Source organism: Pseudorca crassidens, chromosome 7 (assembly GCF_039906515.1).
Source record: "Pseudorca crassidens isolate mPseCra1 chromosome 7, mPseCra1.hap1, whole genome shotgun sequence".
Taxonomy (NCBI): Eukaryota; Metazoa; Chordata; class Mammalia; order Artiodactyla; family Delphinidae; genus Pseudorca; species Pseudorca crassidens.
In genome coordinates, this window is record NC_090302.1 from 81,389,632 (window position 1) to 81,405,673 (window position 16,042).

Below are 16,042 nucleotides of genomic sequence, written 5' to 3' on the forward strand. Positions count from 1 at the left end.
TTTTTCCTGTCCTGCTCCTAGGTTTTTCAGAACAATTTTTTTTTTAGATTCCATATATGTGTTAGCATACGGTATTCATTTTCCTCTTTCTGACTCACTTCAATCTGTTTGACAGTCTCTAGGTCCATCCACCTCACTACAAATAACTCAATTTCGTTTCTTTCAATGGCTGAGTAATATTCCATTGCATATATGTGCCACATCTTCTTTATCCATTCATCTGTCAATGGACACTTAGGTTGTTTCCATGTCCTGACTACTGTAAACAGAGCTGCAATGAACATTTTGGTACATGACTCTTTTTGAATTACAGTTTTCTCAGGGTACATGCCCAGTAGTGGGATTGCTGGGTCATATGGTAATTCTATTTTTAGTTTTTTAAGGAACTTCCGTACTGTTCTCCATAGTGGCTGTATCAATTTACATTCCCACCAACACTGCAAGAGGTTCCCTTTTCTCAACACCCTCTCCAGCATTTACTGTTTGTAGATTTTCTGATGATGGTCGCCCTGATTGGTGTGAGGTGATACCTCACTGTAGTTTTGATTTGCATTTCTCTAATGATTAGTGATGTTGAGCATCATTTCATTGTTTGTTGGCAATCTGTGTATCTTCCCTGGAGAAATGTCTATTTAGGTCTTCTGACCATTTTTGGATTGGGTTGTTTGTTTTTTTTTGATATTGAGCTGCATGAGCTGCTTGTAAATTTTGGAAATGAATCCTTTGTCAGTTGCTTCATTTGCAAATATCTTCTCCCAATCTGAGGGTATCTTTTTGTCTTGCTTATGGTTTCCTTTGCTGTGCAAAAGCTTTGAAGTTTCATTAGGTCCCATTTGTTTACTTTTGTTATTTCCATTTCTCTAGGAGGTGGGTCAAAAAGAATCTTGCTGTGATTTATGTCATAGAATGCTGGGCCTATGTTTTCCTGTAAGAGTTTGCTAGTGTCTGGCCTTACATTTAGGTCTTTAATCCATTTTGAGTTTATTTTTGTGTGTGGTGTTAGGGAGTGTTCTAATTTCATTCTTTTACATGTAGCTGTGCAGTTTTCCCAGCACCACTTACTGAAGAGGCGGTCTTTTCTCCATTGTATATTCTTGTCTCCTTTATCAAAGATAAGGTGACCATATAAGGTGGGTTTATCTCTGGGCTTTCTATCCTATTCCATTGATCTATATTTCTGTTTTTGTGCCAGTACCATACTGTCTTGATTACTGTAGCTTTGTAGTATAGTCTGAAGTCAGGGAGTCTGATCTCTCCAGCTCCATTTTTCTTTCTCAAGATTGTTTTGGCTATTCGGGGTCTTTTGTGTTTTCATACAAATTGTGAATTTTTTTGTTCTAGTTGTGTGAAAAATGACATTGATAGTTTGATAGGGATTGCACTAGGGTAGTATAGTCATTTTCACTAGAATGTTGATCCTTCCAATCCAAAAAACATGGTATATCTCTCCATCTGTTTGCATCATCTTTAATTTCTTTCATCAGTGTCTTCTAGTTTTCTGCATATAGGTCTTTTGTCTACTTAGGTAGGTTTATTCCTAGGTATTTTATTCTTTTTGTTGCAATGTTTCCTTAATTCACTTTCAGATTCTTCATCATTAGTGTATAGGAAAGACAGAGATTTCTGTGCATTAATTTGGTATCCTGCTACTTTACCAAATTCATTGATTAGCTCTAGTAGTTTTCTGGTAGGATCTTTAGGATTCTCTATGTATAGTATCATGTCATCTGCAAACAGTGACAGTTTTACTTCTTCTTTTCCAATATGAATTCCTTTCATTTCTTTTTCTCTCAATTGCTGTGGCTAAAACTTGCAAAACTATGTTGAATAATAGTGGTGAGAGTGGGCAACCTTGTCTTGTTCCTGATCTTAGTGGAAATGGTTTCAGTTTTTCACCATTGAGGACGATGTTGGCTGTGGGTTTGTCATATATGGCCTTTATTATGTTGAGATAAGTTACCTCTATGCCTATTTCTTGACAGTTTTTATCATAAATTGGTATTGAATTTTGTCAAAAGCTTTCTCTGCATCTATTGAGATGATCATATGGTTTTTCTCCTTCAGTTTGTTAATATGGTTTATCACATTGATTGATTTGCATGTATTGAAGAATGCTTGCATTCCTGGGATAAACTCCACTTGATCATGGTGTATGATCCTTTTAATGTGCTGTTGGATTCTGTTTGCAAGTATTTCATTGAGGATTTTTGCATCTATGTTCATCAGTGATATTGGCCTGTAGTTTTTTTTTGTGTGTGACATCTTTGTCTGGTTTTGGTATCATGGTGATGGTGGCCTTGTAGAATGAGTTTGGGAGTGTTCCTCCCTCTGCTATAATTTGGTAGAGTTTGAGTAGGATAGCTGTTAGCCCTTCTCTAAATGTTTGATAGAATTTGCCTGTGAAGCCATCTGGTCCTGGGCTTTTGTTTGCTGGAAAATTTTTTTTTTTTTTTTTTTGCGGTACACGTGCCTCTCACTGTTGTGGCCTCTCCCGTTGCAGAGCACAGGCTCCGGACGCGTAGGCTCAGCGGCCATGGCTCACAGGCCTAGCCGCTCCGTGGTATGTGGGATCTTCCCGGACCGGGGCACGAACCCGTGTCCCCTGCATCAGCAGGCGGACTCCCAACCACTGCGCCACCAGGGAAGCCCTGCTGGAAAAGTTTTAATCACATTTTCAATTTCAGTGCTTGTGATTGGTCTGTTTATATTTTCTATTTCTTCCTGGTCAGTCTCAGAAGGTTGTGCTTTTCTAAGAATTTGTCCATTTCTTCTACGTTGTCCATTTTATTGGCATATAGTTGCTTGTAGTCATCTCTCATGATCCTTTGTAGTTCTGCAGTGTCACTTGTTACTTCTCCTTTTCCATTTCTAATTCTATTGATTTGAGTCTTCTCCCTTTTTTCTTGATGAGTCTGGCTAATGGTTTATCGATTTTGTTTATCTTCTCAAATAACCAGCTTTTAGTTTTATTGATCTTTGCTATCATTTCCTTCCTTTCTTTTTCATTTATTTCTGATCTGATCTTTATAATCTCTTTCCTTCTACTAACTTTGCCTTTTTTTTATTCTTCTTTCTCTAATTGCTTTAGGTGTAAGGTTAGTTGTTTATTTGAGATGTTTCTTGTTACTTCAGGTAGGATTGTATTGCTATAAACTTCCCTCTTAGAACTGCTTTTGCTGTATCCCATAGGTTTTGGATCATCATGTTTTCATTGTAATTTGTTCCTAGATATTTTTTGATTTATGCAGTGATCTCTGGTTATTTAGTAGTGTATTGTTTAGCTTCCATGTGTTTGTATTTTTTACAGTTTTTTTTTCCTGAAATGGATATCTAGTCTCATAGTGTTGTGGTCGGAAAAGATACTTGATAAGATTTCAATTTTCTTAAATTTACCAAGGCTTGATTTGTGATCCAAGATATGATCTATCCTGGAGAATGTTCCATGAGCACTTGAGAAGAAAGTGTATTCTGTTGTTTGTGGATGGAACATCCTATAAATATCAATTAAGTCCATCTTGTTTAATGTATCATTTAAAGCTTGTGTTTCCTTATTTATTTTCACTTTGGATGATCTGTCCATTGGTGAAAGTGGGGTGTTAAAGTCCCCTACTATGATTGTATTACTGTCAATTTCCCCTTTTATGGCTGTTAGCATTTGCCTTATGTATTGAGGTGCTCCTAGGTTGGGTGCATAAATATTTACATTTATTATATCTTCTTCTTTTTAATTTTATTTATTTATTTATTTATTTATTTGTGTTATGCAGGCCTCTCCCGTTGTAGAGCACAGGCTCCGGACGCGCAGGCTCAGCGGCCATGGCTCACGGGCCTAGCCGCTCTGCGGCATGTGGGACGTTCCCAGACCGTGGCATGAACCCGTGTCCCCTGCATTGGCAGGTGGACTCTCAACCACTGCACCACCAGGGAAGCCCAATTACTACTACTTTTATTTTTATTATTGTTATTTTTTAAATTAATTAATTAATTTATTTTGGGCTGCGTTGGGTCTTCGTTGATGCATGTGGGCTTTCTCTAGTTGCAGCAAGCGGGGGCTACTCTTTGTTGCAGTGTGCCGGCTTCTCATTGTGGTGGCTTCTCTTCTAATTACTTTTGTTTTTAAATTACTACTTCTCTTTTAATTACTACTACTTTTAATTTATACTACTTTCAATTACTCGGTTGGCTCTGCATTGACATAACCGACACACAGTCAAGATGTGCTTTTAGATTCCAATGGACAGGTGATTAACTCAAACACAAACAGACTGGCCTGCCTGTGGAAAAGAAAACATCGGAAGCTAAATAAAAAAGAAAAAAGCTGTTTTAAAATTATAGTTTGCAATTACTTGAGAGCATAGTGGAGAACTGGTGGTGTCAGTATATGCAGATAAACAGATGTTTGCTTAATAAGTCTGTACCTCACTCCTTGTTGAATGCCAAGTTGTTTTTAAGACCTCAGTACTTCATTGTTTCAATACTGTTTCTTGCAATCCCCTGAAATCTTCCAAGAAATTAAGCCTTGCCCTCCGACCCCCCCACCCCAGACTGCAGTCTGCACATGCCACCTACAGGCATAAGAAGACCCTGGTTTTCTCCAAGGTAGCCACCAGGATTGCTTAACTATCATCCATAAAAACCCTGGCAGGCGGAGCAGAAGTCAAGGCAAAGGCAAGGGGCATGGTTAATACAAAAACTCGTGACACTGAGAGGGACAACAGGGGAGATATAAAGGAAAATGGCAACCGAACGAGAGAAAAGAAAACCTAAGTGTTAACAAATTAAGGGCTGGGAAAACTAGGAGAGTGTATCAGTTACACGTTGGAAACAGAGGTTGGTTTTTACCTAAAACCAAACCACATGCCCTCTGATAAACGATTAGAGCCCAGAAGAGACTCTTCTAGGAAGATAAACCAGGACACACACCACAGGCTTTAAGAAATACATATTCTACAGCAAACTTTCTCCCCCCCGCCCCCAAATCCAACATTGTTCTGTTTCTGGTGCTTACACAACACCTTCTTAGTTATAAAAAAAAAAACAAACCCTGCAATTTCATCTCAGGCAAGCCTGTGATGGAAGGAGCTGGTAAGTAATCATCTAGTTTTACAGGCGGGAATGCCTGTGTTTTAATGTGGAGCCTTCGGGATTTCCTAAGCCAGGACCTAAGCCAAAGAACAGTCCTCTGGACATGGGGAACTTTCTCCCAGCCTCTGCACTTTGCTATTACTCACATACTTGCTCTCTCCTCTCGTGCATGCGCTTGTTGTCTGGCCAAAGAATAACACACCTACAATCAAACTTTCACTTGCCAGTTTGTCACTTAGAAAAAAAATTCTACCTTCCCCTTGATCCCTATGATGTCATGATCGATGCTCCAGCAGGCAGTGTGGTTATATGGGAAAAGTGTAGGGTTGGGATTCAGGCAAACAATGCCGAGTCTAAATCCCAGCTCCACCACAAGCGATCAGTGTGTCTTAACCTGTTTCCTCATCAAAAAAAAAAAAGAGAGGAAACAAGTGAAACTTACACTCCATCCCTATGTCATGCTTCAGGAATAAATAGGGATAAAATATCTTAGGTGCCTGGCCCAGAAAAGGTAATTATAAATCTGTTATGTCTCCTTCTTTTTTCTTTTTTTTTTTTTTTTTGCTGTACTTGGGCCTCTCACTGTTGTGGCCTCTCCCGTTGCGGAGCACAAGCTCCGGACGCGCAGGCTCAGCGGCCATGGCTCACAGGCCCAGCCGCTCCGCGGCATGTGGGATCTTCCCGGACCGGGGCACGAACCCATGTCCCCTGCATCGGCAGGTGGACTCTCAACCACTGCACCACCAGGGAAGCCCCATGTCTCCTTCTTTTAATTTATATGATAAACGCAAAAAAACTCTGAAGCACTTATTCTCTTTGCTCTTTATTCATTCATCAAACTTTCCTAAGAGCAAACATTCCTGAACACAATGAAATTGATGTGGTTGTCTCTGTCCCCATGGAACTACAGTTGGAGGGGTTCGGGAAAGGGGGAGATGAAACAGCTGTTAAATGAGTGAATGAATTTCCTTGAATTAATGAGTTTTAAATCAACTATACTCCAATAAAAATTTTTTAAAAAATTAATGAGGGGTGAGGCTTGAATAAAAGCTCCATTATGTCAAAAGAAAATGAAACTAAGTTCAGGTACCGAGCTTGGAAGCCAGACCCTGCGTGGTTTAATTCTGGACTCCACCACTGGGCAAGTTTCTGAAGTTTTCTGTTCTCCCCTTTCTTCTTCTGTAAAGTTGAAATAATAATAGTTCCCCATTGGGTTACTGAGAAAAGTAAAAGCAACACCCCTCCCTAGAGCTCCCCATTTCTCCCCAGCATTTACTCCACACATCAACATCAACCTGAGGTGCCTAGGTTTCCACTTAGCCTCTGGCCATCCTGAACAGCCAAACTGCCCCAAGGAAGCACCCTAACTCATTGGTCCTCCTGGATGACAAAAAAGAAAAGCCGACTGGCCCCCCGGGGTAGGACCATGCTACTTATGGCACCTTTTGAGAGTATGCCCAGGCCCAAGGGTTGACAACCAGAAAACCCAGCCCTTCCAGAAGCTGTGGCCCTCTCCTAATGGAAGTTGATTAGAATGAGCTGGGGCTCCTTGATTAGAATAACAAGGACTCTGAGCGCCAAGCTCCGCCCAGACCTTCTGAGAGCACAGTCTTTGCGTTCCCACCTGGGCCCCCTGAGAAACTGACGTCCTCCATCTGGTTCGGCAGAGGCAGCAGCCCCTGGAAGGAAGGGCAGGACGGGATAGCAAAGTAAGGAACAGGAAGCCCACGGTCTGGGAATCACCTCGGTGTGGACGGTTACTACCTACATGCATAAGCCTTAAGACTTAAGTGTCCTCGTGCGTGCACCACGGAAGGACTCTGCAAAGAAAGGTAAACCGCTAAGGCAAGTAGAAATGATGAATTCTTTCAGCCAAATGCTATCCCAAGCATTGGAATACGCAGGTGAGATGTTACATAAAAGTACTAGAGGGCTTCCCTGGTGGCGCAGTGGTTGGGGGTCCGCCTGCCGATGCAAGGGGCGCGAATTCGTGCCCTGGCCCGGGGGGATCCCGCGTGCCGCGGAGCGGCTGGGCCCGTGGGCTGTGGCCGCTGGGCCTGCGCGTCTGGCGCCTGTGCTCCGCGGCGGGAGAGGCCGCGGCGGTGAGAGGCCCGCGTACCGCAAAAAAAAAAAAAAAAAAACTACTAGAAAGACACGTCACACGAATTCCTCTCCCCCTACTCCCCCACCCCCCAGAAAAAACAAAACTCTTACAGCTTATTTTAAATAAGAAAAGGGCACAAGAAATACTCAAATCAATATTATTAATAAAAGTAACTTCTTAGCTTGACTGTCCTGGACTAGAAGCCCCTTCTCGGTCGGGCGGTGGACGCTAGGGCAGAGATGCAACCTTACACTGCGCTAGGGAAGCTGCACGCGGCGCAGCCCGGGTCGCCATGGAAACCACGGTGGTTGGGCGGACCCGGGGCCGACGCGGGGCTGGTGGGCGGGGTTCCGCAGTGGCTGCTGGGGAGACGCCAGAGTGGCGGCTGGGGGCTGCGAGAAAGCTCAGGAGAAGACAGCAACTTCTGGGTTCCCATGGCCCACAAGAGCTCGGCTCCTGCTCGAGACCCGGGAAGGAAAACAGAAAGTTGCTTCCCATCCAAGAATTTCCAAATCTGCCGGATGATCAGTAGCCCTTGGTTAGAAACCAAGACCCCAGGTTCCCAGGGTCTGCTGCTGCCTTAGCAGCAGGGTTTGCTGCTGCCTTAGCAAATCAAAATCTCCGCGGCGAGGATCCGGAGTCTGCATTTAACCAGGTGCTTTATAGGGTCGGGAGGTTGGGAGACAACGGGTCCGCCTATTCTGTTTTCTCAGCCCCCCCCCGTAATAGTAAAAGAATATGCACCCTAATTTCCTCCCCAGCAGCTTTCTAGGAGGGGAATTCCTGCGAGCTGGAAATGCAGAGCCCGTTCAGTTTCTTGAACTGAACTGCAAGCTGATTGGAAGCGTCGCTGTTTTTTGCGGGTTTCCCACTTGGGGGCAGCCTCGTCCTTCGCTCCTGTTCAATTGGCAAAGCAGTGGCCCAAGGTATATAGTCCAGTTAATTCCGGCTTCAGTCTCCTTAATATAAGCTCTTGTAGAAAGCGGGGCTTGGGTGCAGAGAGAGATGTCTCCCTAGGAGGAGTGGGACAGTAGCTGAGCCTAGGGCTCTAAATGTAAGATTCTCTTAGCTCCAATTCCTGGTTCACACTTAGGATTCAGAACAATGAATCTGTGTTTGTAAAGAAATAATGTTCTCATTGAGAATAATGCATGTACACTAGGCAACAGATGTCTCAGCCCTCTGGGCCTTATCCTTTATTGGACAATTGGATGGGACCTCAGGATTGATTTAGACAGCCCCAGCCGGGCTTTAGAGTTAGGCCTGGACCCCTGGGAACCATGGGCCTCATTTGCCCACTTTCAGGAGGCAGCACGGTGGTGAAACGGGAGAGGGACTCAGCTTCTGAGTAGTGAAGATTCCCATAGTATAGTCCTCCCTGAAAGTAAAAATGGAAGCTGCAAAATTTGCACAGCCTTCCTTAGAAATCTAGGGAGGCTCAGCCCAGTAGAATGGGATAACCTATGGATCTCTACAACCTTATGCATTTACCATGCTTTCTTACAATAACCTATGTTTATAGGTCTGATTTCTGTGTTATTGCATGCATGCATATAATATCACATCCAAGCTCACATAGGCTGGAAGTGATACGGTTGAAACCGAGCAGGACCCTGTGGGGCCTTCCTGGGCACAGACGCCCTGTGTCCTGGCATCTTGTTTGTAGAAAAGCTTTAGCCTGTTAGGCCTTTCCTGAGTTCCAAGGGCAAATTTAATCAGAGAAATGAGATAATGCAAAAACAAAGGAAACAGTCCAGCTGGACAAAATAATAATAGTTTAGGCATAAAACAAAGTCAAGGACCTTTAGTTCCTCATCAAGGGCTATAGTTAAGTCCTGAGACCTATCCTTGAGTTGTTTTGCAGATACTTAAAACCCCCACCAGGTGGAAGAAGTTAACTGCGTGCTGACCTCACAGGGCTTAGACCCCAGACTGATTGGAGCCAGAAGGTTGATGGTTGAGATTCCCGAAATAGCACCCTGTTACCTCGCCATCAACCAAACAGAACTGTGCAGGAGCTGATGATAGACACTGTGACCCTCTCCCTCATACAGTTTTAAAAAACCCTTCCTTGAAAGCCATCAGGGAGTTTGGGTCTTTTGAGCATGAGCTGCCTGCTCTCCTTGCTTGGCCGCATCTTGGGTCCCTTGCAGTAACCACTGTACTTTCCTTCACCACAGCCCAGTGTTGGTAGATTTGGGTGTAGTTGTGTGTTGGGCGAGTGGACCCAAGTTTGGTTCGGTAACAGAGCTAGATCTTCCTTAGCACAAGGCAGAACCCAGGCCCAGCACCAGGCCAGCCAGCAGGGGCTGGGGAGAACAACTGGTTAACTGGTTTCATTTTCTCAGTCACCCAAGTAATCAGTGTTGCAAGATGGGAGTAGAGGGCAGTCAGCTTTCAAGCAGTGAGCAGAAGAAAGCCCCCACTGTTGGCTTTTGAGTGTGAGCAGGAGGGTAATCCTTCTTCAAAAGATATCTGGTCAGGAAAATTTAGGAAGTTCAGTAAAATAAGGTCAAAGCAGTCATTTAGTGACTGACAGAATTTGCATGGAGACAGAGCAGAGAGCCAAGCTTGATTTTGAATTTCCTGGTTTCCTCGAGGGGGAGAAAGTAATGCTATTAGTCAGGCTTGACAACAGAAGGAGAACCAGGGGTTCTTATTTCATATTAATTTTATAAATTTTAATTTAATTAATAAATAATTTTAATTAAATTTTAAAAAAAATTTGTTTTGGTGGAAAGATAACAAGTTAGTCTTGGATAGAAAGAAGCTGAAGGACCTGTGGGATATTTAGGCAGACCAAAAACAGGTGTGTTGGGGCTAGATTCTGGATTATACTAATTTGGATTACAGGTGCTACTTGAAATCATTAGCACAGGTAGGATCAGCTGCTGCAGAGAAAACTTCCTTTTTTTTTTTTTTTTTTTTTCCTCTCACTGTTGTGGCCTCTCCCATTGCGGAGCACAGGCTCCGGACGCGCAGGCCCAGTGGCCATGGCTCACGGGCCCAGCCGCTCCGCGGCGTGTGGGATCTTCCTGGACCGGGGCACGAACCCGTGTCCCCTGCATCGGCAGGCAGACTCTCAACCACTGCGCCACCAGGGAAGCCTGAGAAAACATTTTTGCGACTAAAGAGGACAGACATCTCAGGATACCAGAGGAGAAAGAGATTTTGAAGATGACAGAAATGGTCCTTTGACATTTTTGAGTTTCCTATCTTTTTGCCACGCTCTACACACAGACACAAAGCAAGAGCTATTTTATCCGCAAAACAGAAAGTGGAGATGGCAGCAGCAGATGGGATTTTTTCGTGCTAAGACTCAAATTCCTGAAAGCACTATGATTTTTTAGAAGCCCCAAAAACTTCTCTCTCTCATGTTTTAGGTCTCCATCAAGGAAAGGCTGACTCCCTAGAGTGAATGAATCAGAAGTTAAAAACAATAATACAAAAGTCTGTGCATTGAGCCTGCTGTTAAACGTTTGTACATTTAATCATGTGTGCTCCTGCAGGGCACATGTGGAAGCACAACAAAGATGCTTGCTGGAGCTCAGGAGGCTGGAGCTCAGGAGGCTGCGAGGTCAGATGGCATGGAGTTCCTGCTGGAGGACTCCTTCTCCTATCAGTAGGCACATCCAGAGTGTCTTTAGTGTGCAGAGCTGTGCAGAGTTAGACAGACTCAAAGCACAAATGTCCTGAGACAGAGAGACAGAGAGAGTTCCCCAGCAGTTCATGTCACTGTGTGAAATCGAGGAAGAAGTACAAGCAAAATGTGGGCATCAAAGATGAGAAGCTGAGCAAAGCTCACACGCTTGGCTGCTGAAAGAAAAGGGCCTGGGGCCTGCCACTTTCATGTGTGGTCACGATGATTAACTAGCAGGTGTCAGAAAACATCTGACAGCTCTTAGGCTTGGATAAGTGTTTGATAAAAGGCAGTATCCAACCTTCAAAAAAGTTTATCCCCAAAGTCGTTTGTATGTCTGTTGTTTGAACCTGGAAATGCTTTCATTCTCGGAACAGGTCCTGCAAATCTGTTTATCCCTGTAGGCATACATTTATTCTGTAGTCACCAACAGATATTTAGTAAGCACCTACTGTCTGCCCAGTAGAGTGTGAAGCATATAGTAGTGAACAAGCAGACAAAAATTCTGGCTGTCACGGACCTTAAATTCTAGTGGGAGGAAACAGACAATAAATACGAAGTAAGAAATAAATAAGAGAAGCGTGCTGTATTTTAGACGGGGATAAATGCAAAAGAGAAGAACCAGGTAGGGATGGGGAAAAGAAATACTGGGGCATGTAGTTAGGGTAGCCCTCACTGAAAGGGGGACATTCAAGCAAAGACCTCAGAGGTGCAGAAGTTAATTGTGCAGGTATGTGGAGGATTGAATCCAGGGCTGAGGGGAAAGCAAATGCAAAGGCCCTGAAGTGGGAGCATGATCACGTGTTTAAAAAAACAGAAAGGAGGCAGTGTGACTGGAGGGGACTGTCAGGTGGGAGAGTGTTGGGAGATGAGCTCAGAGAAGCAGTGGTCAGAGCAGTGGCTCTACAGAGTCTTGTATTCCTTTGACTTTTTCTCTGAGCTAGGAACTTGTAGAAGCATTTTGAGAAGAATGGTGTGATCTGACTTACTTTTTAAAATATTGAGATATAATTCATTTACCACTAAATTCACCCATTTACAATATAAAATTCAGTGGTTTTAGTCTATTCAGAGTTGTGCAGCCATTAGCATTATATTATTCCCGAACATTCTCATTATCCCCAGTCAAGCTCTGTACCAATTAGGAGTCACTCTCTACCCATTCTCCCACACCCCACGTCCCTGGAAATGACTAACCTACTTTCTGTCTCTGTGAATTTGCCAATTTGGGGCATTTCATAAAAATGGAGTCATACAACATTGTGGCCCTTTGTGTCTGGTTTTTCTTTCACCTGGCATAATGTTCTCAGGATTCATTCATGTTGTAGCATGCATCAGTGTAACTGACCTGGGTTCTTGGCCTCTTTAAATTCAGGCAAGGCCTAACTGGGACTCCTGCTGCAGCAGAAGAGAACAAAAACAAGTAACAGGTTCCCTTGCTCACTCCCTGAGTGGAGGCGAGTTGGTCCCTTATATGGGGTGAGGGTAAGGGCGGGTCCAGGCGTCAGGCCAGAGGGGTGGTTTGCCCACCCCTTTGGTGGTGGTGTGTGCAGGGGGCATGCGCAGTACCCTGCTTCTGCTCCTGACACCTCAGAAGTGGCAGTTGGGTTTTTGGTCTTTTTGTATCTTGTTCATAATTCACCCCAACTGTGCGTGCCAGCATTTATTTTCAGTCTCTTATAGTTTCTTTGTATAGTTTGTATAGTTTCTGTTGCTCAAGGAGACATTTGTCCAGGTGCAATGCTTGCAGCAAAGGGTCCCAGGTCCCAGCCTGTCTCATCAGTACCTCATTTTTCCCATGGCTGAATGATATCACATTCTATGGCTATACCACATTTTATTTATCCATTCATTAGTCGATGAACATTTGGGTAGTTTCCACTCTTTGTGCTATTGTGGATAATGTCACAAATATTCAAGTTCAACTATTTTCATGTGAACATATGTTTTCAGTTTTCTTGGGTATATACCTAGGAGTGGAATTGCTGGGTTATATGGTAATTCTGTGTTTAACTTTTTAAGGAACTGCCAAACTATTTTTCAGAGCAGCTGTACTTCAGCAATGCATGAGAGTTTCAATTTCTCCATATCCTCACCATCTTTCTTTTTAAGCCATCCTAGCATGTATTTCATTGAGCTTTTGATTTGCATTTCCCTAAAGACTAATGATGTGAAACATCTTTTCATGTGCTTAGTGGACATTTGTATATCTTCTTTGGAGAAATATCTATTCATATCTGTTACTCACTTTAAAACTGGGTTATTTTTGTTTTTACTGAATTGTAACATTTATTTTAGATACTAGACTCTTAACAGATGTATGATTTAAAAATATTTTCTCCCATTCTCTCGGTTGTCTTTTTCACTTTCTTTATGGGGTCCTTTGAAGCACAAAAGTGTTTAATTTTGATGAACTCCATTTTTTATTTTGTTGATAGTGCTTTCATTGTCATATTTGAAAACCATTGCCTAATTTAAGATTACTGAATTTTATTCCTATGTTTTCTTTTAAGAGCTCTTATATTTAGACCTTTGATCCATTTTGAGTTAATTTTTAAATTTGGTGTGAGGAATAGGTACAACTTCATTGCTTTCTGTGTGGCTATCCAGTTGTCCTTTTGGTGTAAAGGCTGTTCTTTCCCCTTTTAATTGTCTTGGTACCCTTGTCAAAAATCAATTGTCCATAAACGTATGGGTTTATCTCTGGAGTCTCAATTATATTTCACGAATCAACCTATCTATCCTTATGCCAGTTCCATACTGCCTTGAGTAGTGTAGCTATGTATTAATTTTTGAAATCCAGAAGTGTGAGTCCTCCAACTTCGTTCTTCTTTTTTGAGATTGTTTTGGCTATTCTGGGTGCCTTGCATTTTCGTATGAAATTTTAGGACCAACTTGCCAATTTCTGCAAAACAGACAGCTGGGATTTCGATAAGGATTGCCTCCAATCTGGAAATCAGTTGGGTGAGTATTGCCATCTTAATATTACTGAATCTTCTAATCCATGAATATGGGACGTATTTCCATATATTTAGGTCTTCTTTAATTTCTTTCAATGATATTTTGTTGTTACGGTGTACAAGTCTTGCACTTATTTTGTTAAATTAATCACTGAGTATTTTATTGTTTGTGATGCTATTGTTTTCTTAATTTCATTTTTGATTGTTCATTGCTAGATTATAGAAATACAATTGATTTTTGTATATTGATTTTGTATCCTGCAACCTTGTTGAACTCATTTGTAAGCTCTAATCATTTGTGTAATCTGTAGATTTTACAAGATCATGTCATCTGAGAATAGAGATAGTTTTAATTCTTACTTTCCAATTTGTATGCTTATTATTTTATTTCCGTGTTTAATTGCCCAAGATAAAACCTCCAATGCAATGTTGAAAAGGAATGGTAAGAGAAGACATTTTCCTGATCTTTGGGGGAAAGTTTTCAGTTTTTGCCCATTAAGCATGATGATAACCATAGGTTTTTCTTGACAAGATGCTCTTGACAAAGCTGAAGAAGTTTCTATATTTTCCTAGTTTGTTGGGTGCTTCTATCATGAAAAGATGTTGGATTTTGTCAAATACAGGCATACCTCAGAGATATTGCAGGTTCAGTTCCAGACAACCACAATAAAGTGAATATTGCAATAAAGTGAGTCATGAATATTGGGGTTTCCCAGAGCATATAAAAGTTATGTTTACACTATAGTGTAGTCTATTAAATGTGATAGCATTATGTCTAAAAAATGTACCTACCTTAATTAAAAAATACTTTATTGCTAAAAATGCTAACCATCATCTGAGCCTTCAGCTAGTTGTAATCTTTTTGCTGGTGGAGGGTCTTGCCCCGATGTTGATGGCTGCTGACTGATCAGGATGGTGGTTGCAGAAGGTTGGGGTGTCTGTGGCAATTTCTTAAAATAAGACAACAATGAAGTTTGCACATCAATTGACTCTTCACAAACAATCTCTCTGTAGCATGTAATGCTGTTTGATAGCATTTTACCCACTTCTTTCAAAACTGGAGTGAATCTTAAACTCTCCTGTTACTTTATCAACTAAGTTTATGTAATACTCTAACTACTTTGTTGTCATTCCAACAGCCCTCATAGCTTCTTCACCAGGAGTAAATTCCATCTCAAGAAACCACTTTCTTTGCTCGTTCATTAGAAGCACCTCCTCATCCATTAAAGTTTTATCATGAGATTGAAGCAATTCAGGCACGTCTTCAGGCTCCACTTCCAGTTCTCTTGCTATTTCCGCCACATCTGCAGTTACTTCCTTCACTTAAGTCTTGAACCCCTCAAAGTCATCCATGAGGGTTGGAATTAGCTTCTTCCAAACTCCTGTTAATGTTGATATTTTGACCTCTTTCTACAAATCACAAATGTTCCTGATGGCATCTATAATGGTGAATCTTTTTCAGGGGGTTTTCAATTTACTTTGCCCAGATCCATCAGAGGAATCACACTATCTATGGCAGGTATAGCCTTATGAAATGTATTTCTTAAATAAGACTTGAAAATCAAAATTACTTCTTGATTCACTGGCTGCAGAATGGTTGTTTTGTTAGCAGGCATGAAAACAACATTGATCTCACTGTACATCTCCATCAGAATTCTTGGGTGACCAGGTGCATTGTCAATGAGCAGTAAAATTTTGAAAGGAGTCTTTTTTTTCTGAGCAATAGATCTCAACAGTGGGCTGAAGATATTCAGTAAACCATGTTGTAAGCAAGTGTGCTGTCATCCAGGCTTTGTTGTTTCATTGATAGAGCACAAGCAGAGTAGATTAAGCATAATTATTAAGGGCCCTAAGATTTTTGGAATGGTAAATGGGTACTGGCTTCAATTTAAAGTCACCAGCTGCATTAGCCCCTAACAGGAGAGTCAGCCTGTCCTTTGAAGGTTTAAAGTCAGACTGACTTTTTCTTTCTAGCTATGAATGTCCTAGATGGCATCTTCTTCTGTTTTGTCTACATTGGAACGCTATTATTTAAGCCACTTTCATATATTTTCTCAGCTAGGATCTTCTGGACAACTTACTGCAGCTTCTACATCAGCACTTTCTACTTCACCTTGCACTATTCTGTTATGGAGATGGCTTTTTTCCTCAAACCTCATCAACCAACCTCTGCAGGTTCAAACTTTTCTTCTGCAGCTTCTTCACCTCTCTCAGCCTTCATAGAATTGAAGTGAGTCCTGGATTAGGTTTTGG

General features: G+C 42.0%; 1 long non-coding RNA gene across 5 annotated transcripts in view; it reads left to right on the top strand.

The window, feature by feature from the left end:
• Positions 1-7,560: 7,560 nt before the first annotated feature.
• LOC137227979 (uncharacterized) overlaps positions 7,561-16,042 on the top strand; it is a 128,869-nt gene continuing 120,387 nt past the window's right edge. For 4 of the 5 annotated variants that reach the window (XR_010945096.1, XR_010945092.1, XR_010945094.1 and 1 more), the window contains exon 1: positions 7,561-7,844. This is a non-coding gene — a long non-coding RNA (uncharacterized lncRNA). Of the gene's footprint in view, positions 7,845-13,745; positions 13,794-16,042 lie in introns of all 5 variants that reach the window. The other variant, XR_010945093.1, reaches the window with a different exon arrangement.